Source organism: Poeciliopsis prolifica, unplaced genomic scaffold, assembly GCF_027474105.1.
Source record: "Poeciliopsis prolifica strain line A6 unplaced genomic scaffold, Auburn_PproV2 SCAFFOLD053, whole genome shotgun sequence".
NCBI classification, from domain to species: domain Eukaryota; kingdom Metazoa; phylum Chordata; class Actinopteri; order Cyprinodontiformes; family Poeciliidae; genus Poeciliopsis; species Poeciliopsis prolifica.
The window spans coordinates 3072168-3098117 of NW_026562428.1; the positions used below are offsets into that span (position 1 = coordinate 3072168).

The 25950-nt window shown below is 41.8% G+C and overlaps 1 pseudogene; it reads right to left on the reverse strand.

Moving 5' to 3' along the window:
• Positions 1 to 983: 983 nt before the first annotated feature.
• LOC129378631 (fidgetin-like) overlaps positions 984 to 25950 on the reverse strand; it is a 38336-nt pseudogene continuing 13369 nt past the window's right edge.

The window sequence follows — 25950 nt, forward strand, 5'->3', positions numbered from 1 at the left end:
ATAACGTATATTATGTGTTAGAAGTCTTAGGGGCTTCTAAGGACACCAAGACATTCAGCTCCTTTGCTTGATAACGTAGATAAAGCAGGAAACTGAGATCTTTGCCCTCTGGCTAATCTCCTTTGCTATGACAGACTGACACGTCCTCACTTCAGACAGAACCCCAGTTGGCTTCCACGTCATCCTGCCAATGTTTTTTTTCTAGAAAAACACCAAGATATAAAGATTCTCACGACTTAAAATGACCCTTTCTCCTTTTTTCCATTTTAGAACCACTGTCTCTCAAGTTTTAAAAATGCAACTCCATGTTATTACCCCCCTTAAGAGTTTTGTGCGATAAGAAATACGCAAATGACCTCTTGGGTGTCTCCAGTCTGGCTTATTTTCTTTGCGGAAAATGATCTTTATTTTTGCCATGGATATGGGAAACAAAGAGTTTGATTTCTGATGGCTATAGCATATTTCTAAGTGGGAACTAAAGAAAACAGCAGCTCTTGGTGAACTTTAACCTCTTGTGAAGGCATTTGGAGTTTTCACAGATAATTACAGAGGCTATACAGCAGCTTCCCACACCTCACCGGCAGCTATATAATGATACATTGGAAATGGAGCGGGCAAATGCACATCATTTTCATTAAGAGCGCTTGCATAATCCAAATTCGTCGTGTGCGAGAAATATAATTAATGCTTTAATGTTTTGGTCTTGCCACTCTTAGCACGGCGAGAGAAATGAATTGTTACATTTTAATGAGAGAAGCGACAGCGCCGGCTTCCTGCGCAACACGGATGGGTTTCTAATTGCACACAAGGGTGACTAACTCAAGGCTCATTAAGGCGATTTATCAGCTTGGCTATTTTTTTGGCAGGACAATACATTTATTTATCCACTGTACTGATAAATACATTCTGTTATTAATCTTCCTTACCCCGGTTCATCCCTTAGAGTATCATTGTTACGCGGAAAAAGAAAACAAGATACAATCTCCCAAGAAAACGTCTTTAATGAATCGTTTGTTGCTGTTTGTACCTCAGATTACATGAAAATACATTTAAGTTGACTGCAAGTATGGCAACATATTCACACATATAAACAAGTGGTGCATTTGTATTGTATGTATAGGTATGTACAACAGAAACACGTTACACTCTGTTTTAAAGTTGTGCAAGTGTGTTATATATACTAACGATTTATAAAATTCCACACACTAAATGAAAATTAAAAAAAGGAAATTAAAGAGGAGTGTGCCCACGTATATACACATTCACACGCGCACAACCACAGTAGTTCACAAAGGATTAAAGCAAATGTATTGGATTATACATTTCCAGGTCACCTTTAAGTTGACCCCCAACTCCTCACAAATTGCTTGCGAGGTTATTTTTTCTATTTTTATTTATTTATTTATTTATTTTGTCACGTCCCATCGTCTTGAGCGTGTGTGTGTGTGTGTGCTGGAAATAGCTCGGATCGGACAAACGGTGACACACATATGTGCGCGTACAGTCTAGGCTATGCTGCAGCCTGCGGTTGCACCATCAGCTAAATGTTTTTTTTTTTTTAAGTACAGTCATCTGAGGTAGACTGCGCAAACTTTACGGTGGTACTCGCTCCTGTTCTCCGTTTGTTTGTTTTTTTTCTCCAGTCGTTTTCTCTGAAATGTCGACGTTTGGAAACACGCAGATCAAAAAGCACAAGTGTTCTGCAGCTATGAGGTAGAAACGCTTAAAGTAATAATTTAAAAGGCAGGAGGAGAGAGAGAGAGAGAGAAAAAAAAACACAACAACCCAGGTTTGCACGGCATGGAGGGAAAATAAGACTAAACGTGAAAAGGATCACAGCGCATGTTAGAAGCGAAGCGCAGCATTGACCGCCGCGTTTCAAGTCGTTTGTTGGTCCGCTGTAGAGAACAAGGGGAGAAAGGGAACGCCTGCGCTGCTGTTGTGCGCTCTGAAGTGCATTAGTGGGTTTTTTTTTTCTGTCCAAAGAGACTCTTTCTCCAGAGGATTTGCTGACAGAAGGAATTCTCGCACAGATTGTTTTGAGGGTGGTTTTCTGACGGACTACTTTGCTTCCCCCCTTGTGCTGCTGCCACGCCGCCTGCCTATCTCTCTCCTCGCCGTCGGTTTTGCTGATGCTCAGCAGAACTCTCCCACCCTCTACGTCAGGTGCTGCACCGCCGGTGCTCGTGAAAGTGGGGCCGATCATACACTACAGATAACCGTAAATGTTTGGTTAAACTTAAAAAAGAAAAAGAAAAAAAAAGGGAAAAATGACGTCAGGATAACTGCACACAAAAATACGGTCTCCCAGTGGAGCTGGCAAGGAGAGGACACACACTCCTAATGGAATACAGTGAATAACGGAGGACTCGCTGTTATAAAGGACCTTGAAGATTTGTGCTAATTTCTCTTTGTTTTCATCTGAAAAATATGAACAAATCCAACTGACAACGCGACTATGAGGGAAGAAAGAAGCGACAGCGTCTTGCTTGAACTTCCTCACATTTCGGTGTTTTTTTTTGTTGCGACTGGATGTGATGGACAAACACAAAGTAGTGCAAAGTTGGGAATTGTAATTCTAGTTATTTTTTGTAACTATGCATCTAAAAAGTGTGGCGTACTCTTGTGAGCCAATGTAAGAAAAAGCTTCAAGTTCTTTTATTGTAGCCACAGATTCCCTTTCTGTTGGAAAGGATTCCCACAGAATGATGCTGCCACCCCCATGTTTCACCATTTGTATTTAATTCTGGATCCCATTTAATGTCTTGCATGCAAACCAAACAGTTGAATTTCCATCTAATATAACAAGATGACCAGTTTACCAGTTCGAATTGTCTCCCTAATAACTTTGTAAGGATTCCATAAACAGCCAAACTGATGTATTCACTTTTCCGATGCTTATTTGTGAAAACATTTTGGAAACCACATATACATTTTCGTCCACTTCACAAGTACGAGTTGCATTACTTTTGTGTTGTTCTGTCACATGAAATCACAGCACGGTAGCGTGACAAAATGCGAACAAGCTCAAGAGCTGTGAACATTTTTTGCAAGACGGTAATTTAATAACCGGGGTAGTTTATTTGTGGTGGTCAAAACATTTGTGGGAATAAAATTGTTTATTATAAGGCAACCGAAATAATCTTCCATAAGACTTGGTCAAAATGGGTTTAATGGCATATTGGAACTTCAAACCAATAACAGAACCACATTATGTTTTTCTTACATGAAAATAATCATGTTTTAGTTTAAGAAAAGAGAGCCAACAGCCTTTGCTTCCTCACTGTACTCCTTTCCCCACTGTTGGTATTGTTTAAAATTATTTACCCAAGGCAAAACAAGTCAACTTAACCAGCTAATGCAACTTAATTGACTTTTTTATGGGCTTTAATGAGCAGGTGTTTTAATGCTATCGATGTAAAATTCAGCAACATTTCCAGCGAATCAGCTGCCAAACATCAACTACCTGGATGGTAACAAATGATGTCATTTGTTATTTTTAATATTTCACTTTAAGACATGAGCAGTGTCTTGTGAAAAAAAAGCTCAACTATAAAACTGATAAAAGTTTGTTGTGTAATGTATTTCACTGAAATAAACTGACAAAGAATAGAGCATAAATAGGAGGCGGGCGGAAAATTTTTTCAAATGTTTTACATGTAAAATTCTAAAAAGTGCGGCATGCATTTATATCTTCCCCATGCTTTTAATGGTATCTCTTTGCATGTGAACATGCTACGTCCATTCTCTATCAGATCAGGGTGGTTTCCCTTTCCCTCCTGAAGACATGGATCTCTGCAGCATGATGCTGCCACCACCGTGTTTCACAGAACAACTGCACCTACAATGAGATTAAATGGGTTTAATGGCATATTGGAAAACTCTTTAATGACTCTAAAATAAAAAGTTGTGAAATACAAATGCACGCCACACTTTTCAGTTTTGGGGGGGATTTTGTTTTTTTGGGGGTCAAAACTATTGTAATGTGACAAATTGTGGAAATGTTCAGATACTTTAGAAAGATGGTGGAGTTCATTTTATATTAAAAATGGGGTGATAAGGTCTCATATATGGCTGTAGTTAGCCATTAAGCTCACTCATTTGTATATTAAAATTAGAATTACAAAAATAAAACAAAAAAAAATAAATAAATGCCTGAAAAACTGATGGAGCTTCCAAGCAGCATGATAGTGTGTGTCATATGAACAGCCTCAACTCACCTGCCTGATTTTAAAGTCTCAAACTCGACTAGGCAGCAGAACAGTGTTTGCAGAACGAAGGAAATACATTTCAGGATTGGTCAAGAAGATGCAGGCAACTAAAGAGACTGCTCTGTTGGGAAAATAAAGACATAATGCTTTACTCTCAATGCAGATCATGTTCCACCAATCAGAACACATCTAATACATTCATTGTCACCTCTTTGTGATTTTTATCCCAGCCTCTTGAGGTCCAGCTAAATGTGAAAGATTCTCTTCTCAAATCTTAGTGCTTTTTGTCGAGATTTCCAGAGGTACTGTACAATTTACAAATGCTTTCCTGAGTGTTATTTGCTTGTTTGTTACGTTGGTTTGTTTTGCAGACACGCGACGTAGGGCCCAGACTTCTGCCACCAAAATGGATTGCCGCAACAAAAGACTATAAAGGACGAATAGCCACCCCCGCCGCTAACTGTCATTCTGTTTTCCAGACTCTCTGCTGAAGGCTTAAAGCTCTTAATAATCATCAGCTCATGCCATGAATTTCGATTGTGAGGCAAATTAAGAGAACTCAGAAAGCACCACTTCAGGCACTTGGAAAGCCAACTAAATCTCAAGAAACGACGACATACGATATATGTACACGGACACCAGGGCGTCTCACGCAAAGCTGACTTGTTTGAAATGTGTAAACGGCGCCTGGCTTGTCAAGCATTTGGATTGAAAATCGTCTCATTAACAGCAAAACTGCTTGTAATTGAATCAAACCAGGTCTCTGTGAGGACACAGCGGGCTCGCGTCAGCCTTCTGTTGGCTTTTTCCTCTAGCACAACGCTTAAGCCCTGAGGGGAGGAATCGTGGAAGCCTCTATTTCTCAAGGGCAGTGCCTATTTTGCTCACTGGCTGCAGCCGAACATTTTGTTCCACTCGGTGTAAGTGTCAATCTCTTTCTGCGATATACTTGCTTGAAATTTACAACAGACACCTTCAATGTCCTGGTAGGTGAGGGGCCTGATCTGGCCCCGGGGCATCATGCCCGTCATGTCCATGCCTTGTGCTGAGACATGTAAGAGGCCTACAAGGGCCTCCTGGCAGAGTCTGGCCAAATCCAGTCCAGAGAAACCCTCGGTGCGCTGCACCAGCAGTGCCAGCTCCTCCTCGCTTAAACAGAACTTGTGCTGGGATTGGGCCAGAACCTGGTTCATGATCTGGTGTCGGGCTGCGCTGTCCGGTAGGGGCACTAGTACCCTCCGAGTAAAGTACCTCCGGAGGCTTTCATCCATATCTTGAGGTCTGCTTGTGGAGCAAATGACTAGGACTTGGTTGCCTCCGTCTTCACCTGAGCTCATAAGGAGAGAGTCCAGCTGGGTGAGTAGTTCCCCCTTCAGTCGGGTGATTGGACTCTCTTCACTGACGTGAGCTGACAGGAGCATGTCCACCTCGCTAATGAAGAGCACCGATGGCTGTCGGCAACGGGCCACCAGGAATGACGCACGGATAATTTCCTCTCCGTCCGCCAGCCACTTGGTGGCCAGAGTAGAGCCGCTGAGCTGGAGAAACGTCGCTCCTAGCTGACTGGCCAGGCAGCGGCCCAGCAACGTCCTGCCGCTGCCCCTCGGGCCAAACAGCAACACGCAGCGAGGTGCCGGCCCTAAACTACTAAACATGTCTGGACGCAAAATGGGCCACAGGACCTCCTCCTTCAATGTAACTTTGGGCAATTCTAGGCCTGCGATGTCACTCCAGTCCACAGGAGGTCCCTGCTGAATGATTTCTGAGGTCACAAGGTCCAGGAGGTGAGGGTCGCAGGTTTTTAATTGCTCCTCGGCAGGGCGGGAAGAAGCAGAAGAGGAGGAGGAGGTAGGCCCTGGTGCTGAGTGGGAAAGGTGGAGGCGGTGATCATCAGCACCTTGCTCACTAAGGGAGGGGGAGGTGAAGCTGGCAAGAGAGTCTGCTGACCGTGAGCCCCCCAGGGTTGAGGAGACGTAGGCCGGTGGGGTAAGTGACCCACCTGTTGCCTGGCTGCCGTACTTTCTCTGCTGCTGCTCTGATGGCATTGCGGACTGTTTCTGAGGATTAAATGGTAAGGATGACTTCTCTGGATTCCTGTCGAAGCCACCCCCACCCCCGCTGTTAGAACCCCCGTTTGCACTGCTGCTGTCCGCCACCCTGTACATAGGACTCTCTGTTGAGCTCCGTGCCTGGGGATAGCCAAAATTCCCATAAGACGAGTCCATCTCTCCTTGGCCTGTCATATAGAAGGCCTTCCTTTTCAACGTGTTGGAGGAATTGCTGTTGAGGGGAGTGGGGGCAATTGGGGTCAGGTTGTGGCTCTGGTATGGGTATCCAGGTAAAGCAGAAGAAGGGGGGAGAGGAGTAGGAGCGGCGATGCCTGAGGGGAGGTACGAGGAAGGAGGGGGCGCTCCTCCAGGGCTGTATCCCGGCCCAACTGAGCTCTGAGCTGGGTAGCCAGCTGGGGGTAATTATAACTAGACAAGTTGGGGGAGCCTCCATTGTAAGCTGGAACAATGGTGGGGTGGGAAGGAGGTGGAGGGGGCTGTAGGAGCCCAGAGCTGTGCAGTGGGGAGGGAAGGGCAGCGGCGGGGGCAGATTGGGAGCTGTAACTACTGTGCAGGTAGGAGCCGCTGTAGGTGGGGCCGTATTCCTGAGACGTCATGGAGGAGGAGTGGAGCGCCGTGGCTGAGTGGCTCCCACAGCTGCTGCTGGAGTAGCTGGGCTCACTCAGGGTGCTGGAAGCCAGGCCTGGGGAGCTGCAGATCCCAGAGACCACTTCAGACGCAGCGGCAACACCTCCCTTTCTGACAGAAACTCCCTCTGGGATGCAGCTCATGGGGTAGACGCCATCTTGCCAGGGCTCCGACTCGCCTTTCCGGCCGTTCATCACCCCAGGGACCCCAGGCACCTCAGAGTAAGAGGCGGGCATCTCGAGGATCCCAGAGTACTTTTCAGCATACTTCTTGAGCAGGTTGGAGGCGGTGAGGGCAGATATGTCGTCGTTGGCCCAGGCGTACTGGTAGGTGGCGGACCGTTGCAGGTGGCCTGACACAGCCCTGTAGGCCTCAGCTTTGTGGGCTGGGGAGCGGGTGGTAGAGGAGATGTCAAAATGCTGTTCGGCCCACTGGCTGTGCTCTGGGGTCCACTGCATCTTCAAGCCTGAAAAACGAAACAGAGACATTACCACACAGTCATAACAAGACAATGTTGAGTTCAATTAAAAAAGACCATCAACTTGTCTGAAACAAATCTGAATCCTACATTGAAGTCGAGACACACAAATCCACAGTTAATCAAATCTGCCATCATAAAAATCTATGATTTGGCTTATTACAAAATAATGCAAATCATGATTTGAGCAAAATTAAGTTTACTGCCAGTTGGAGTGCAAAAAATTTTCACATTATATGAATCCAAATGTGATTTTCAGTGTGTTTGTAGACTTACAAAACAAGAAACTAAAGAGCGAGAGAGAAAAAGGTGCTTTGCTTTTGTTGGAAGCACATTTCCCAGTCCCTGAAGAAAAGCATGCCCTTAGCATGACGCTGCCGTCACCGACGTTAAACTAGATTACTTGTAACTTTCCCTCAGCAATGCATTTCCTTGCCACTTCTCCATAAATGTCAGATTTGCAGAGTGCATAACTGCTGTTATTGCTTACGACAGAATACCTTAAAGTTTGAAGTTGTAGCATGGCAGAATATGGGAAAAATCACTGGGTGTGAATACTTTTGCAGGGCTCAGTGTATTGCGGCAGAGAAGGACAGTGGGATGGCTGCTTCTGGCAGCCTAATGCACCACAGTCAGACCAATAAGACAGAGGCATTGAGGGTCACTCTATAATCCCCAGCTCATCTGAGGTGGCTGGAGATGGGTTTGAAAATGTGCCTCGCACTACAACTACACAACACACACACACACACACACACACACACACACCGATTTGCTCATAGTGCTTTCATTCAACACACACAAACCTGTGCTCATACACACTGACACTTAAAAAAAAAAGCCCTATGCCTTCACTCGAGCATGCAGTGGTGCACACACATACACACGCATGCATCCACTGACCCAGACGGACAAACACAGGCACGCACACAGCAACTGTGGCGAGCTATGAATTACAACACATTGTGTCTCAAGCTTAGTTCCTGTCTGCACGGCTCCACCTTGACCTCCTCTTCTCCGTCTACCTCTCCTCTTCGTTACCTTCCCGTTGCCTCGTCTTCCCTCACTCCTGCTTCCATCTTTGCTTTTTTTTCCTTCTGTCCCCACCCCTCTCTTTATTTCTCTTCACCTTCTTTTATTCTGACTCAATCTATTTCGATATATATCTCCCTGCTTTCATTCCCTTTTCTGTGCATCCGCCCCTCCTCTTATTTACTCCGCCTGTGCTCGCGTCGCTTCCCTCCCCTCCTCTCAGCCTCCCCTCCTTCCTTGCTCCATCTCATCTCAGACACGCTCACCTGGCTCTCCCCTTTATTGCCTCGGGAGGCTGGAGAGCCACTGTTTCCTTTAATCCTAGCCAATGCCATCTGCAAACACTGACAGTCACACAGCGACTCCATCGTTGTCTCGCTATCAAAGCCTTGATGCTATCAAAGGCTGGACGGGGCGTAATCACAGCAGCCGCGGCGGCAGATTGAACCCTGTTTGATTTGACTTAGTGCACACAAATAAAGGATAATATCGGTGTCATTTAGGCTGCTTCCTGCGACTTATTGACTGGCGGCAGTTGCATGCGGAGAGACCCACAGCTGGGGGTCCGCTGAGCAATCCCTGGCTCCGGAATTGGTTTGCCATGCGTCTATTTGCGAGAGTAAATCAGGCACGCCAAATAAAATCTATTCCCCTCCTGCCATCCGTTTATGCTTCTGCAGACACAGACACATGGGAGGAAAAAGCCGACACATTAACACTCTTTTGCTGCCTTCGCCGAGGTTCTGTGTTTGTTTGGTAACAATGCGGGCAGGGAGTGAATAAGGGGGGATCCTGTCCCCAGACTCTTATTTCCTCTCTCATTCGCCTCTCTTAACCGTCCCTCTGCAGACGCCAGTGGCTAATTAGCAGAATGGCGATCTGCTAATTGTGTTAATTTACGACATTTTAGCCGAGGGGAGTCTTATGGGGGAGGGGGGCTGGCGAGCTCATCACCCTCCCAGAGCAGCAAGGAATCAAGAGCAGATCTGAAGTTTTCTATTAGCTGCTGAGCTTCTTTATTACTTTATTAAGAGGATCATTTCAGGAGTGTTTACATTTATTAACAGGAAAAAGAAAGATCAGAAAAAGGTTGCTTCAATTTATTGACAAAAATGTCACCATCAGGATTTGATTTTAAGCTAAACTATGCACCAGTTATATTTTTGCTAACTGCAGACTTGAAATAAATTAGCTTGGCCGCGGCATATTCTTTTAATAGCAGGTATGTTGCCATGGTGAACTTATGTAAAACAGCAAAAAAAAGTCTTCAAGGGTTAATAGCCTGGAATGCTTTGAAGCATCTATCCAACATGCTTAATTTAAGAAGGAGGTATTATATAAAATTGATGTTTTTGAGCTTTAAATGATGTTACAATGTAATTCCTTCATCGGAAACATACCTGGTGTGTTGCCTTGATTCGTTCTAGATGTTGGAGAAATTCATTACTGTCATGAAACATTTAGCCATTGGGGTGCCTACATGTTTGGAGCTGCACTCTCCAGTTGAGATTCTGCCTCACAAAGTGCCCCTCGCCTGCACAGTCCCTACAGACTAGCAGCAGCAGCTATTAGTAACTATGAGTCTGCTGGGCTTATCATAGGAACTATTTCTCAGTCCGATGCTATGCAGAACATTTGTGTGCTACACTTCTCATATGCATATTTACAAGAGCATTTGAAAAAAAACACGTAATAACTTTCATTCCGCCTCATAATTCAGGTTTGTGTCACATTTTTCATCACAGTCTTTCTATTTTTTTCAAATATATAAATCAATAATTGACATTAAAGTCTATGCAGCTGTTTCTAAAGTAATACTTTCACATCGAACAAGAAAAAAAAATTACATTTGTGGTCAAACACTAAGCTATTTTTCTGGGAACTAGCTGAAAAGTCCAAAAAGTATATTTTTTCAATGGGGTTTTTATTCAGGCAGCTTTCAGTTTTAAACTTACTTTCACATATGATCTTAAAGTAAACACCGGCATTTCTCATAGGGTAGATTTTTTTTAGAGCAGCCTTGTATGTTTTAAAGGCCAGTAATTTGCTCACAGGGAGCATGAGCAGCGTGGTTTTATTACACCACATTCAGTGGTTTCATAAAAAATAAAAAACACACACACTAAAGAAGACTCAATTTTCCAATGAGACAATAATTTCAGCCAAATGATACAACTCCTCTGTGAGCAAGTGGTTTTCTGTGTTCTTGTACCATCTGATCTGTAGCCAAAAGCTATATGTCGGCTCGGCTACAACTCTCTATAGCTTTCACATTACCTTTTCAGCACCACTAAATAATATATAGCTGTAGATAGCAAGGATAACATTCATGAGGTAATGCTCTCGGCAAGTTTCAGCCTCGTCCTCTGCATCAGTAAACACACACGCTCTCTATCAAACTAAGTGTGTATTCCCCATCTGACTCAGGAGCTTTAATAACTGCATGTGTTCTCACAGCAGCTCTCCTCTCTGCAGATAAACAGGCCGGCTATGAAGCACCTTCCCTTGATTCCATGTCAATCCGCAGTGATGCTTCTGCAGGAACATCCATCTTTATGTCATTTTACGCGAGCAGAAATCAGGATATTGGCCGAGAATGATCAGGGAGTCATGCACTTTACCTCTGCCTGTGAAGTACTTCAGTCAGTTTATATGGAGCCGATTCAACACAAATGTTTATTTCACGTTTTAAGACGTTACGTTTCTCTAATATTTCCGAAAATGTACAGGTCAAAAAGTGAATTACAGCTATATCTAAATTCAAATATCTACTTTTAAGTATATTTTAAGCAACAGACCATAAAACAAACAGAAAACATAATGATAGAATCTCAAATTATTTAGCTTTGTTCCTCAGTTTGGTTTTCTCAGTGTCCAACATTATACACAATAGGGTGACGATACCATCTGATCGCACAACAGGAAGTTACAGCATCTGGAAACAGTTTATCGTATGCAGAACCAGAAACACAATAATCAGAAAATGTCAACAGCGGATCCAAATTACAATCCAATAATTATGAATCAGAAAGAGATTATCTGAGGTAGAAATCTAGCAATTGAGCAATTAAACATTGAGTCAATGGATATCCCACATCACTTTGAAGGAGTTTTGACTCACTCTGCTCTCCAGGATTGTTTAATTCAGCCATATTGAAGAGTTTTCACATCAACACATCTGTTATTAAATTTCTTTAGATCGGTGGGTTGTGTGCAGCTTTTTGAAATCTTTTAGCTTATTTTCATGCTGTTAGTCAGGTCCTATTGAAACATTTCTTGATTTTACAGGTTTGGCAGTTAAATTGATATCAGCTTTGCAAAAGGATGTGGTTATTCACATGTTATCTTGGTCTGTTATTGTATTATCTTAAACATTTGAGAGATGAAAAAAGACCCAGGAGAAATCTGTACAAAGAACAGAGGATTTCCAGATTCTTTGTGATGAAGCCATTAAAAAAGGAAACTATTTTCTCCAGAGTTAGGTCAGCTGTACGTTTACGTTGCTGCTAAGAATTATGCTCCTTCATCATGTTACCCGTTTGGTAGTTTGTTTTCTATTGTGATGGAGTCGTTTAACAGGACATGAATCTGTAGCCACCACACGGGAATTTTGTGGAATTGCAGAAAACTTGAATCAACCAGAAACCAACTTCCAGGAAGGCTAAGTAAAGTACAGCTGACCTTTATTGTGCTGTAATGCTATGCTACTGTATTGTCAAAACTTATGTAAGATGCCTGAGCAGTTTCAACTCTATATCATGATGACTTTGCTTTTATATTTTTTATTTTCAACTGTAATTTAGAGTTGTAAAAGTGCTAGCCTTCCTTTAGCTGTGTCAAAAATGGCCAGCACAATTTGATCAATTGAGACAAATTTCTATCACTTTTGAAGAACTACAGTACAAAATACTAACTAGCCTTCTAGCAAAACGTGGCTTTAATAATATTCTGAAATTCAAATTCCTGTTATTTCTTTTATGTTTCCCTTTCCTTACTGTCTTGCAGCCTCAGTAAATTACAGTCGCCCTAACATGTTGTGAAAAATAGCTTTACAACTTTTACAATCTGTGTACTTCCTTTGAATTCTGTTTAATTAGCCAATTGATACTGAAATAAGAAAACCGAGTTGTCTTTTCTCAGTATCAACTTCCACAATGAAGAGTGTCACCCAGGCTTCCATGATGACTGATCAGAAACAGATCTTTTTATTTCAGTCCAGGCACCAGTACGATATAGTCAATCTGAAAACTGTTCAGTTTAAGTCACTAGATCATTTCTCAAAGCATTTGCATTCAGACAAGAAAGAAATAAGAGAAGAAAAGTCTAAACAAGATGAAGGAAGTGTCACAATCACAGGGAAGAACCAGAAACACAAGCTGTCCAAGCCTTTTGTCTGCTCAGTTCGACAAGAAAAACTCCATTTCCAGCATATTTCAAGAAACTCGAATGTCTCTAATACCGTCATTAATAAAGATAATGTATATAAAAGAGTGTCAGGCTCCATCAACGCTTTCATCTCGTCTTTAATGAGGTTAATGCAGAGACGCTGTGATTACCCCAGCAATGCAAATGAAGGCCAAATGATAACTTGCACTATTTAAATAAGGTAATAGCGATTACTCTACGTTATTCAAATGAGGACAGGCGCTTTGAACGGAGCCGCTTTGAACTCGCTGCTCCTTCTCCAAAACATATGGCAGAGAGGATTGACTTAAGGATTGTTCAGGGGTTCAGCCGCTAATTCAATGTGATGTAAACCAGGGGCAACGAGCGAGCAATGTCACTTATTGTGACCGTGAAGGCTTGGGTGTGGGGACTTACTGCACCCCTTTACTTTCCTTCTGCATCCTTGAAAGTCGCTTTAAAAGAAAAAAAGAAAAGAAATAAAAGCCTTGAATCCAATGTCAAATGATTCAAAGACATAGATCAAAAATCAGCCTCTAGGAAGGAATTTTTTTTTCTGCTATTATTTCTGAAACTATCAAGGCCCTGGGCTTATTTAGAAAAAGAAAAAACACTAATAAATTTGTTACTTTTGGAGCAAATCTGGGTTTTATTAACAATTGGGGGCTTTCCATGCAGATAAGAATTTAGAGGTGTCATTCTGGTCATCGTATTTATTTTCTGATTACTCCTTGAAAAGTAAGAGGTCCTGGTGGGTAATTTCAATGCGTTTACATTTAATAATTTCCCTTTTCTTCAAAGCGACTTTACAAGTGGACACATGCAGGAACATGTGTGTATGTGTGTGCCTCCGGAAAAAAAAAAAAAAAAAAAAAGGCACGGCATCAGTGTGCTGCAGAGAAAAGGAGGAGAAAAAGGGGGAGGGAGTGAGATGGTGCACTCAGCTGAAACAACATCTAACAGAAAAAAATCTTTTCCACCTTCTGAAGCCTGCCAGCGCTTTCCTCGTCCTCCTCCAGGCCTCCGCATAGAGAAGCCTAATCATTCTCATTATGCTCGGCGTCCATCTGCATCAACAGAGCTGCCCATTACTGTGCGTGTGTGTATATGCAGTAAACAGCTCTTTAGAGAGAGCTAATGAGCTCTTTTAAGTCTGTCTGCTGTGTGATTCTGCAAGCGGGGTGTCGGAGCAAACTGCCCATTTTGGTAACGTCATAATTAAGCCGTATGTGTTAGGAGGAAGAAACGCACGCACACACAGGCGTACACGGAGAGATAAATGTGTGCCCTTCTTTGTCTTTTTAACATAAACACACACAGGAGACCTTCAGAAACAAATTATCACGTCGGACTTTTTATTTATTTATTTGTACGTCGGGCCGTTGGAGGAGGAGGAGGAGGAGCTGCGTGACAAGCGATAACTTCATCAAGACAGACCCGCTTTCCACACACCACCTGGGAAATCTAAGCAGCCAGTTATTCAAATCCTTATCAAATACACCAGAGGGCATCTTTTAACCTCTCAATCACCACACCTCAACACGTGCCATACAGTACGCGGCTTTTGTTTAATGACTTCTTCGTACGTATGTGTGTTCAACAACCTTGTTAATGAGTCCGGCACACTGTGACTAAGCCACAGGCAACACGGTGCTGGAACACAACCTGCCGTAGTGAGTCAAATAATGTGATTAGGTCCTCCAAAAGGCAATTAATTATCAAATTAGTCATGAGCTTATGTGACTCGCTTGACACACACAAGAATCCAAACGGGGTTCATCCGTCCCCTCAGAATCATCGCTAACGAGCTTTGTTTGTTATAAGCACAACAAATACAATTATGTTTCCTTTCTTAGTGGCAGCCAACAAACAAAAACATGATTAAAACTGTGTTGTTGTGTTTTTTTTTGGGGCTGAGGCAAACGTATGGTGGGTCTGGCTGCCCTGCAGTGTCAGGTCAGACTTGTTCGACAGAGAACGAAAGATATTCCTCGCATGATTAGATAAAATATGTCACAGAGGCGAAACACACTTTCAAGCAATTTTACAACAAAAAAAACACACATCAGTAACATGAAAGTTGGAATGGATTTAGTCAAAACAAAATTAAGAAGAAGCAGCTAATGAACCATTCTATTGTGCTGAATCAAATTAGCAACTCCAACATGCAGGACATCTCTAACGCACAACAAAGCTCGAATAAACATGAGCTCCACTAACACTAAATAACTGAACCTAAACGGTGCGTAGTGGAAGTCCTTGATAAATTGCAACCCTTGAGCACCAGTTTAATTTCGATGTTATCATTTACATTATAATGTTCTATAATGCCTTTACATATTTTATGTTTATGGAAAGGAAACAGAACTGTAAATAGTCTTTATCCGCTTCAAAATAAAAGCATAAATATAAACACTTAGCAACTTAGATTTTTAAGAGTAGATTAACTTTATTCAAATGAAGGTTCACAAAAAATGTCATTAGCACTTTAGAATTTATCCAGAAAAATGTATTTATGGGGAAGCTGACTAAGCATTTTCAAACTAAGCAAAAATGGCGCTAAGTTAAAAAAAAAAAAAAAAAGTTCTGCTACTACATTAGCGGAACAATTGGTATATTTGGCACAAACACAGCAACAACAACACATGCAACTACAGTGAAACACAGTGGTGGTAAGATCATGCTCTGGGGTTACTTTTCTTCAGATGTTACTAGACCTTTTGTTAAGCAAGATGAAATCATGAACAGAGCTAAAATGCAGTCAGTTTTGACCCAAAGTCTTTAGCAGTCTGCTAGAAACATGGAAATGAAGAAGAATCTTAATTCTTTTCAGAATAAAAGTCCAAACGCTCTTAAGAGAGAACATTTTACATTTTGAAACGGTCCACTCAGCGTTCAGTGACACTCTGTGGGCTCATCTGGAGATGGAGAGGACCAGAAATATCCTCACAATTTGATGAGTTTAAGATGGGACACACTGACGCAGTCAGCCGTGGAATATTGTAGATATTTCCAAACACCCACATCTGTCTTTTTTTAATCAATCAAAAAGTAGAGGCTTTTTTTAAACAACAGAAACAGGTGGGGGCAGGCAGAGAAACATTTAACTCCATAGGAGTTTCTCTACCACTTAAAGTGAAGGGACATAAAACCACAGATTCAATATTGTGGGAAATCTTAGTCGTTTTGAATCTGCCTTGTTTTGCAACATTTGTACACAGTAATATTGGTTTGTGCACAGTTACTGACTTATTGGGGATCATGGACTACTGTAACTGCATCTGAGGGTCTGCTAATACCTGCCAGGGTAATAAAAATAATCACTGTTATGCCAGAAGCTACCCAAAAAGCTTCTGGAAGTAGAAATACACCACCCAGACTGGCTTTCCTTGAAGTCTGACCTGCTGATTCAGATTGTAATTCTGTTATTTTCTAATGAATGTAACACATAAAAAGAAAAGAAGAACTGTAATGAAGGTTCTTAATAGAAAGTGATGGAATCACTCGAATTGAAGTATTTGTCCCTAGCTGTTTAATAGTTATTGCATTTATTTATTGAAAATGCTGAGTTTGGATTCATTTTCTACGTTTTTCAGTCTTGCCAATTGTCCAATTTTTACCTCTTGTCAATTAATAGAGTCATCAGGAGTCAGGAGCATTACTACAGCAAATCAGCTGAGACAACATTCTTCAAACCTTCACAATAAGAGACTTGAACATTAATACTTTGTAAAAACAACAGGGTAAGTTTGTTCATATCAAATAAAGGGCAATTGTCAATTTTATTTAACTCTGTGTGAACACTAAAAATAAGAAATCACCTTTTTTTAGGATATTTTTAATTTACTAAATTCCTAAAAATTAGCAATGCTGACAAAGCAAATCTAGAATATATTTTATTGTTCAAGAGACAATTTGATTTAACTCTAAGCAAGAAATTTCACTTACACCTAAAATGTTCAGATTAAATTGAACTGGCTGAAATTTATGTCATACATGTGTTTTGTTCAAGGGTGTGTGAAGAAGATAAACTGTACTGTGCTTTATAAATAAAATGTAACATGATTTTATTATTATTTGAGCAACAAATTCAGCTTGTTACACTCTTTTTTTTAATTTTTTACACATTTTACCAAAAATCTCCAAAATCCTCATACTATTTCCTTTCGGTCCAACTGTTCTATTCAAGTGAGGCTGCAAAGTGCTACAGCGACTAACAACAACAACAGCAAGAGAAAAGGGAGGGAGCTGAGGGAGTTCAGAGTCTCGGCAGCGAGCAGTGACCAGGAGAGATGAGCTGTCACTAACTCAAAGACAGTAAACGGAGGGAGGGGCCGGGGGGGACGGGTGTGGGGCGGGTGGGTGGGTTTCGGATGCTGCAGAGATGACAGCTCCGAGCTACGATATAAGAGTATTTGACAAATGACAGCAGCTTTATAGAAGAAAATCAAATATTCATTGTAATCGGTGATCTTTGACCGTCTGATAAGTTTGCACAGCTTTGACCAGAAAACTTTGAAATGTCTGTGGAGCCACGATTGAGCTTCATATATACAGAAAGAAAGAAAGAAAAAAAACCCAGTATATTTAAAGATGGATCCAAATTTAAAGAAATCTGGCTTAAGCACAATAAATCTGTAACTTAATTCCAGCGTGGTATCATCGGTGCCCCTGACTGCGGGTATCAGATCTTCTTTAGAGCTGTATAAATTGACACAGTCTAAATTTCCTTTTACAAGACAGACTATTGAATGGGTGGGTTAAATGGGTAGGGCGCAGTTAAACAAATGCTCCGGATCAAGGAAATTGTGCGTGGCTTCTTTTGTCATTCAGAAAGGAAATTGAGAGATATTCGGCGGGGGCCCCGAGCCACTAACGCATGGCATTCATCTATAATGCACTCGGCCTGTCCGTCAGATACTCCATTTCCTGTGACTAGCGCAGCGTGCCTAATCACCCGCCGCCACACAGAGATTCGTTCCTCAAAGACACACACACACATGCATACACACATTCAGGGGAGAATGGAGACAGTCACAGACGCATCAGGCCCGCTGAGGCAAACGGAGTATTCTTATCTGGCAGACAAAACATCTGTAACGACTAGCACCACAACTGTGCTCTAACAGTGTCACGACCCCGACAGCATCTCCACAGCTCCGTTTCATCACTCAGAAAAGGAAAGCGGGCAAAAAAAAAACAAAAAACCCACCAACACATCATCAGGAAGGGAGAAAAATAAAATAAAAATACTCTCATGTGACTTAAACTGGCTGCTACGTTGGCACAATTTTCCCTTTTTTCATCCACTTAAAAAAAAAAAGACGAAAGAAATCCAAATAAACAGCAGAAAAGAAAAACTTTATGTAAATTTAGTCTGAACAGAAAGCAGTCAGATCGAAACTTGTCCTATGACCTCAAGCTCGCTGTTGATCTGGAAAGCTTTCACTGAATTATTTATCGAGTTAAAATATAGAAAACAACTTTTAAAACTTACAAAGTTATCACTTTTAAAAGCTTGACAAGGAAACTGCTTATAAAGTAACTAAAATCATATTGTTGAACTGCTTTAAGACCATAATGAACCCCACAGGAGAGACATTGACACTTAAGATTTAACTCACTGCAGTATTTGATTCAGCAAAACAAAATATTGAGTTAAAACTGGCTGAATATTAAGAATACCGTAATAAATGTGCAAATCTGTTAATTTAGCTATGGACACTTTATAAATCATTAAGTACTTACAAAGAACAAGAGAAAATGCTCCTCCAGCTATGACCTAAAACAAGAATAACACTTTTAAATCCTTTATAAAAGTAGAGTTTACAAAAAAATAATTTGTAATAAGTCAATTTTGGGCCCTTTTCCTGCTGTGAGCATCACCACCACTAATAGCAGACAAGCAAACAAGTTTGATTGGTTGCTTGAGCTTACAGACAGATGTATTTATGAACAAACCAAACTCAAATACAATGACAAATATTTCACATGTTGCATCAGATCTTAATTGCATGAACATAATCAGACAAAGAAGCCTGAAGATGCAGTAAACTCGTTAATTACTTTACAGTCTCAGTTAAAATAATAATTTCGTTCATTTATCTATGCTGAAACCCTCAAATATTGTGGTCAAACTCTTAGAAACATTTTGATTGAGTTAATTGCAGGGTTCTTAATTAATTATTCACAATTAATCACACTTTTATAAAAATAAAACATATATAGACAAAATAGGCTACATCCTCGATTCAAAACTCTCTTTTTGCTGCTTAATTATTGAGTAGATACATATCAATACAATGTCAAGACATTTGATCTTTTAATTAGGTTACTCAATCAAAATGGGTGATATTCCACCCACTCAGGTTTTAAAGTATTTCAGGAAGTTCTCATCTTTCACTGGATGTTTTTACAAATACTTTGTTTTTGAAATATGAACTGTGGACACCGACATGTGCAACATCTCTTCATCTCGAAGAGGAAACCAATCCGACAGTTTCCTCTTTCCTGCGAGCAACACCGGCTCTGGTGTCAGATGACCCGGTTCCCTCGCGTCCGCAGAGCTTTTTTTTTGGCGACAGCAGGAACATTTCTACGGCAACATCGGTATTCCCCACGAAAAGTCCTCCGTTGCGTTCACTCAAGGTGGAACAAGCAGGATCTTTCACAGCAGCTCAGAGGTTAACATGGGGCCACACACTATCAATACCCCGCTGACGTCCGAATCCATACCGGTGAACCAACACTACTTTGTTTACCTGTGTGTTCAGTAATTAAAATAGATTTCTGAGAGGAGGTCTAATCCTTTTAGAAATGACATTGATCCGACTTCCAATTGAAGAGACCCAGGGTGTAATTTTGTCATCTCTACTCCCTCCTTCCACCTGTGTGGAAACTTTGGAAAGTCCTCGACATGAAGGGCGTCATTTAGTGGCAGGCGGGGGAGGGGGGAGACTCTGAGCGGGACGCAGGTGGAGATAATAGAGAGGAAGCCTCTAACCTCGTCTAAAGCTGTCTGTCTTCGTAAATAAAATGAGATAATTATTGAGCGAACAACATTATACGCCGACGACATACTCTTTCTTCTACCCCCCTCCAGCCGGCGCAGTTGTAAATCTCAACAAACACGGTGCTTTTGGACATTAAGTGCTCACTAAGCACAGTGGATGCATCATATTTCAAGAGCAGGCGTTGTGTGGGTGAGGAGCTGGGGGAAAATGGAGTGTAATGGTTATCCATTATCTTATACAGCAATGGCGGCAATGATCATTTTCAAGTGACTCATTTCTGGAAGTACCTGTCTATTGGCCACTTCGAGAGAAGACTTTGATGGCTAATCCAAAACAACTATTCAGAGGTCACTTGCAGCGGCTGCGCTGAGACACTCCGCACAAGAGAAACGCTCCAGCCTCCCTCATTATTCAAATACAATCCTCAGAAAAGATCCACATCACAAACAGTCGGCGCGGCGGCCCCAGAGTGGGCGATTACCTGCACAGCACGCTCTGAACCAGAGAGGAGGCATTAACAATGCATCAACAAATGAATATATCACAATCCAAGTTAGGATTTGAAAGAGATATTTGTCACTGGGATGAAATGGTGACACTCGAGATGTATTAACATATTAATGATCACTTATGCGAGAAGAAGAAGAAGAAGTAGGCAGCACAAACACGAGTCTGGCGAGTGGGAAAACTTTCACTTTATTCAATCTCACGGTGTTGTGAAAAAAGTAATCACCATGCAGATTTCTTCTGTTTGTTTTGCTTTTTAGTCACACTTCTGAGTGATAAAAACAAATCTGGATTACTGGCAAGAGTTTGTGATACTTGTAAGTCTTTCGCATGATGGTGGAGCAATTTTGGCAACTCATCTGTGGAGGAATTTGAGGATTTTTGAGCCTATTTAAGGTCATGGTGCAGCATCATAATTGGATTTAGGTGCATACTCAGTTCTTCACTCTTGTTGCTTTTAATATATTTTGTGAGTCCTAAGGTGATATTAACGGTTTGGACTGAGTTCCCACGTACAACATAATCAATAAGTTTGAAGGAGGCCTTTCAGCGCCAAAGATTTGCAAATCATCAGCATAAATCATCACCTAAAGAACCTGGCCATTAGTTATAAGAAGAGATTCACTGCTGTAATGCTAGTAAACATTTTTCCACTGGCTATGGAGGAAGGTGATCATTTTTGACATGACTTTTTAAAAAACATGATTAAAATTTTTTCCAGACAATCCTTCTTTTTTATTGTTTTACTATCCTTTTACAGAAGCCTATCTTATTTACGACCAGGAATCAAACTTCTTGCTTGAATCAAAATAATTTTGAATCTGGCAAGCGTATAAATATTACCTGACTTTTCCCAAAAACCCGGTCGACAACTTATTCCCACAGAGCTAGGTTGAGTTGGAATATTTGAAAACTGCTTTTGGTATTTACTCAGTTCATCGAGCTATGATTTTAACCACTCAAGCGTGACCAAAAAAAGCAAAAGCAAAAGTAATCTGCGAGGGTGTCAATACTTTCCTCAGCCTGTATAAAACGCTACTCTAGAGGGAGGCGGATGTATTTTTAGAAGAGTAGGTGCCATGTTTGTTTGTGTGTGGTCTCGGCTCCACATGAACGGTTACTTAACACCACACTGATTTCCCCTCAGCAGTTAGAGAAAAACCAGCCGATGCTCAATGATGCATCACTGTGTTTGTGGCCGCCAGGCATCTGCAAGCGTGCGCGCACGCGCGTGTGTGTGTGTGTGTGCGTTATCATCGCTGGCACGTAGACAGACAGTCCAGGAGTGACTGCCGGAGAGCCACCATCTGTGGATTCATTTATGTCTGTCTGCAGTGGGCTTATTTGTGTGTGTTTGGGCGAACTGTGGTGGCGGCAGAGATGGAACACACGCACACAAACACACACGTGCAAACACGCAGACAGGGGGTTCCTACACAGTCTGGAAAAGTCTGGAATATTTTTTTGAGTTTTAAGGTGGAAGGTGGAAATATTTTGAAATGTTTGTATGTAAAAGTGGTTTCTCTGGTTTCTACCGGTGAGCTGCATCCCTCTTTCCAAAAGTGGTGCGTCGATAAATTGGCCCAGATTTTTTTTTATTTTGGGAGATCGCTGATTGGCTGATACTTAAACGGGAAACTGATCTTAACCACTGATCTTATCTGCCTCGCTAAAAGACATTTTATATACTAAGGCCTCCCTCCCTTCATACATTAATCCATCCTTCCTCCTTTTTCTTTCCTACTTTAGTTCCCTCTTCTTTTCTTGCTTTACATTGTTCCGTCATCATCCTCTTTCTTTTGCTATTTTTTCCCTTCCTTTTATCCATTCTCCCATCACTGGTTTTTGGTTGATAACTCTATAGAAATACATCAGAGATAAATGCGAATTGATTTCTCTTGTTTGTTCCTTCGAATTTGTCAAGACAAAGGTCAAATTGGAGACATTAAAACAGCGTAGCAACCCCAGCAGACTGGACGACAGCCCAGTCAGCGCTCTGACTCTTCAGACCTCTCGTACCCTCGCTGCTCTGCTCATATTTACACATGTTTTCAAGCTCTAGTCAAAGCAGAAGAAGTCCAACTTTATTTTGGTCACACAAGCAAAAACCGATATATATATATATATATATATATATATATATATATATATATATATATATATATATATATATATATATATATATATAAAAACACTTCTTCAACTCATTAAGATGGATTTTGCAGCCAATTTAACACCTGGCAAGTTAGGCAGATTAGAGATCCGCAGCAGTTGGAGGAGATTAACGCCCCGGCCGAGTGGTGCACGTGTGAGGCTGCACGTCTGTGTGCGTGTTCGTGCGGGCCTAGTGTGTGAATTACGGAGGAAGGCCTGCAGGGATAACCTCCACCCCCAGCCTGTGAACTTGCAGAATCCCTCATGCACATGCGTGTTTCAAGTATCAAATGAAGCACACTTCTGACAAGGGCTACTGACAACGCAACGTGTGACGCAGTTTCAGGGTTGACCCGCGAAAACTGGAGAAATTAGCTTCCTCTTTAGTTCTCAAATGAAAAAAAAACCAACAACAAAAAACACAGCAGTAAGCACTGAGCTTTTAACTGCTAAATTTGCTGCAGTGATATTTGTGGTATCAGGTAAAATAATCTAATTTTACAGTATGATATTATTCTAATACTTAAATTTGATTTCATTGCTTTTTTCAACTACTGCAATAATACGACAAGCTGACTGCTAAAGTTGCACCTAATGATCTTAAAGATTGAAGATTAGTTTGACGTTATTTTGCATTTAATAGATATATGACTCGCAATTTCTTTTCTTTCTCTTTCATCCATATCACATTGACCATGGGCATGCAGCATGGTCAGTCTTTCCAACAGAATAAATATATTACTGACATCCAGGAAATGACGCATCAACATCGGAATCAGAAACATTTTCTGATCCTCTGTCTTCAGCCTGCTGACCAGCAGTGTGCAGCAGCAGGTTCAAGGAGGAATACTTTAAGGGCACGACACTTTATAAACCAAAATGGTGCATCACATGCGGACATGAGCCAGCGAAGTCTGCACATGCATCTTTAAATCCACTGTGGCTTTGCAATATGTTGGAATTCACACAGGTTGTCTAAACAGTCAAACAGCGGATCAATACGACCGATCGATCGGCGGCATTGAGACTGAACTGGTCGTGTCGAGGGGCCAGGAGATTCTCACTAGAGCTCTCTGCAGCAGCCTGCTGGAGAACTCTCACACACAGTGCAGACTGATGAACACCTATTTCACATTTGAGGACTGGAAACATATTTACAGACTCTTCTGCCTCAGAAGACGACGCCTGGTTTTACCTCCACACAGACGACGGCCCTCATCTCGTACCAGCAGATTCGGGTCCTGTCTGTAGGAGTCCGAGCAGACTGCCGGCAGTTTGTCTCAAAGTGAGGGCATCCAGTCAGCTTCGGCGGCAGAATACAAAGCTGGCTGCCGGCCGCGTCTCCTGACACAGTCAATAGCTCTGCATTATTCATGGGGGGGGACGGATGAGATGGCCTCTCGCTGAGGGCTGGGTTTCAGCCGTCCCAAACTTCAGCGAGCAGAGGGAGGTGAGACGGGGGTTGGGGGGGTGTGGGATGCCTGACACCTTCAACGACTGCTTATCGTCAGCGAAAACGACACGAGAGGGAGCCAAGTTTAGACGTCCAGACGTTCCTTTCGCAGCTGATGAAACATGGCAGAACGTGACGACGTTCTTGTCAGCTCCTCTTTGTTTGCAATCAAGGCATTTAACGAGGATCACAAAGTTAACATGAAAACCTCGGGCGGATTTTTTGCCGCGACTGAAAACAAATAATTTGTAACGCGGTTGATTTCCATTACGCAGACCAAAAGACGTCAATTAGCCAAGCCGGAGCTCTTTAAAGCGACGACAAGAAAGGAGACGGTTATTTAGGAAGGAAAAAAAATCAAACGGAGCAAAAAGACGATAAAGAACTTTGGGCTGCTTCTTGATATCAGATCTCGGAGGAGAAATTTGATGGGCACCGTTGAGCAGAAGGCGTCTCGGGAGAATTGGACGAGGGAGAGATTTAATGTGATCATAGGGGACGCTCATCTTTCAGGGAACGGGGTAATAATGAGCAATCAATAACGTCCTTAACAGAGTTAGAGCGAGTTGGCTGACAGCAGATGTAACAGGCTACGTCTGATCTCACATTACCGTGCTGGATCTAGGCTCAACATGCGCACACACCGGGAGGTGCACACACGCACACACACCCCAGCATATGGAGGGACACACACTAACATATGGGCTCGAATGCACTGCCCTCTCTGTTTCTGAGGCGTCCACACATACACACGCACACCCACCCTCTTACTTTAGGTGTCATCCAGCAGCATCGTGTCATTCTGTATCGATCAGGAGCTGTAATCACATTCAGGGGCGGGGGGAACGAGGCGGTGGAGCACACACGTACGGTTCTCGGTTTATCGTCCGATTCCCCCCCCCCTCCGGATTTTACGGGCGGAGGCGACGGCGAGGAAATGAAAACACGCACAGAGTTTCTCTTCGGTAAATAAAAGCTCTCAGTCTCGCCGTGGGCTCGGCCACCGTGGATGAAATCAAACTCTTGGGAATGACTTGTCACATTTTGGCTAATGAAAACAGTAGAGCTAATGTAACTATGCATGGGCTGAGATGAGGCTCTTAGGGAGGGAGCATTTGGTTAAATACTACAAGCAACCATATTAAATTAAACATCTCTGCTAAATCTATAACATTATAGAAAGTAAAACAAAAACATGCTAATTTTGTTAGTTTATTGCGGTGATGTAACCAATCATTTGAAAATCCATTTTAGGAGTTTTAAAAGTGACAGATCTGTTATAGGAAACCTATGAAGGCTGGTGAAAACATCATTTTTAGTGTTCCTAACCAGCCGAGCGGCTCTTCCCAGTCCCAAAGCTCTCCAGATGGTTGAATCCTCGCGCAGCACTCTCTTCCCAGCTGGAGCTAGATGGGCTCCCTCCATGTCCAGACTGCAAACCCATTGCACAGGTGCAAACCCTATACTGGACGATCCCCCCCTCACAGTTAGCGTCAAGAAGGACATTAAAAATCGTATATATTTTGTCCTATGCGACTTGCAGGTTTCTAAGTGGACCATAGTTCAAGAAGATATCAGCAAAAACTTCCATCCTTCAAAGCAATTCACTGACTTTCAAGTTCTATGAAGACATTGTTGTTCCAAACTTAATTAAATGTTTCAAATCACTGGTGTTATCATTTTTATAACTTTATTGTTTATAGTATTGAATAGATCATTTGTCAGTTTATTTTAGAAACAATTTTTAAAAAATGGAAATTTTGGACATTTTTTAATAATTGTAATTTCAAATTCAAAAATACTTTCTTGATCTCAAAGAAAAATTAAATGTAATTTATATTTAAAGTTCTTCAAATAGTTATTGTAGATGCTAATGGCAGAAGGCAAGAAGGATCTCCTGTAGGAGTCTGTATTACAGCAAATATAAAGAAGCCTCTGACTGAAGGCGCTCTCTTTTTGTAGAAAAGTGTTGAAAAAGATATCATGCATCCCTAATCTCATA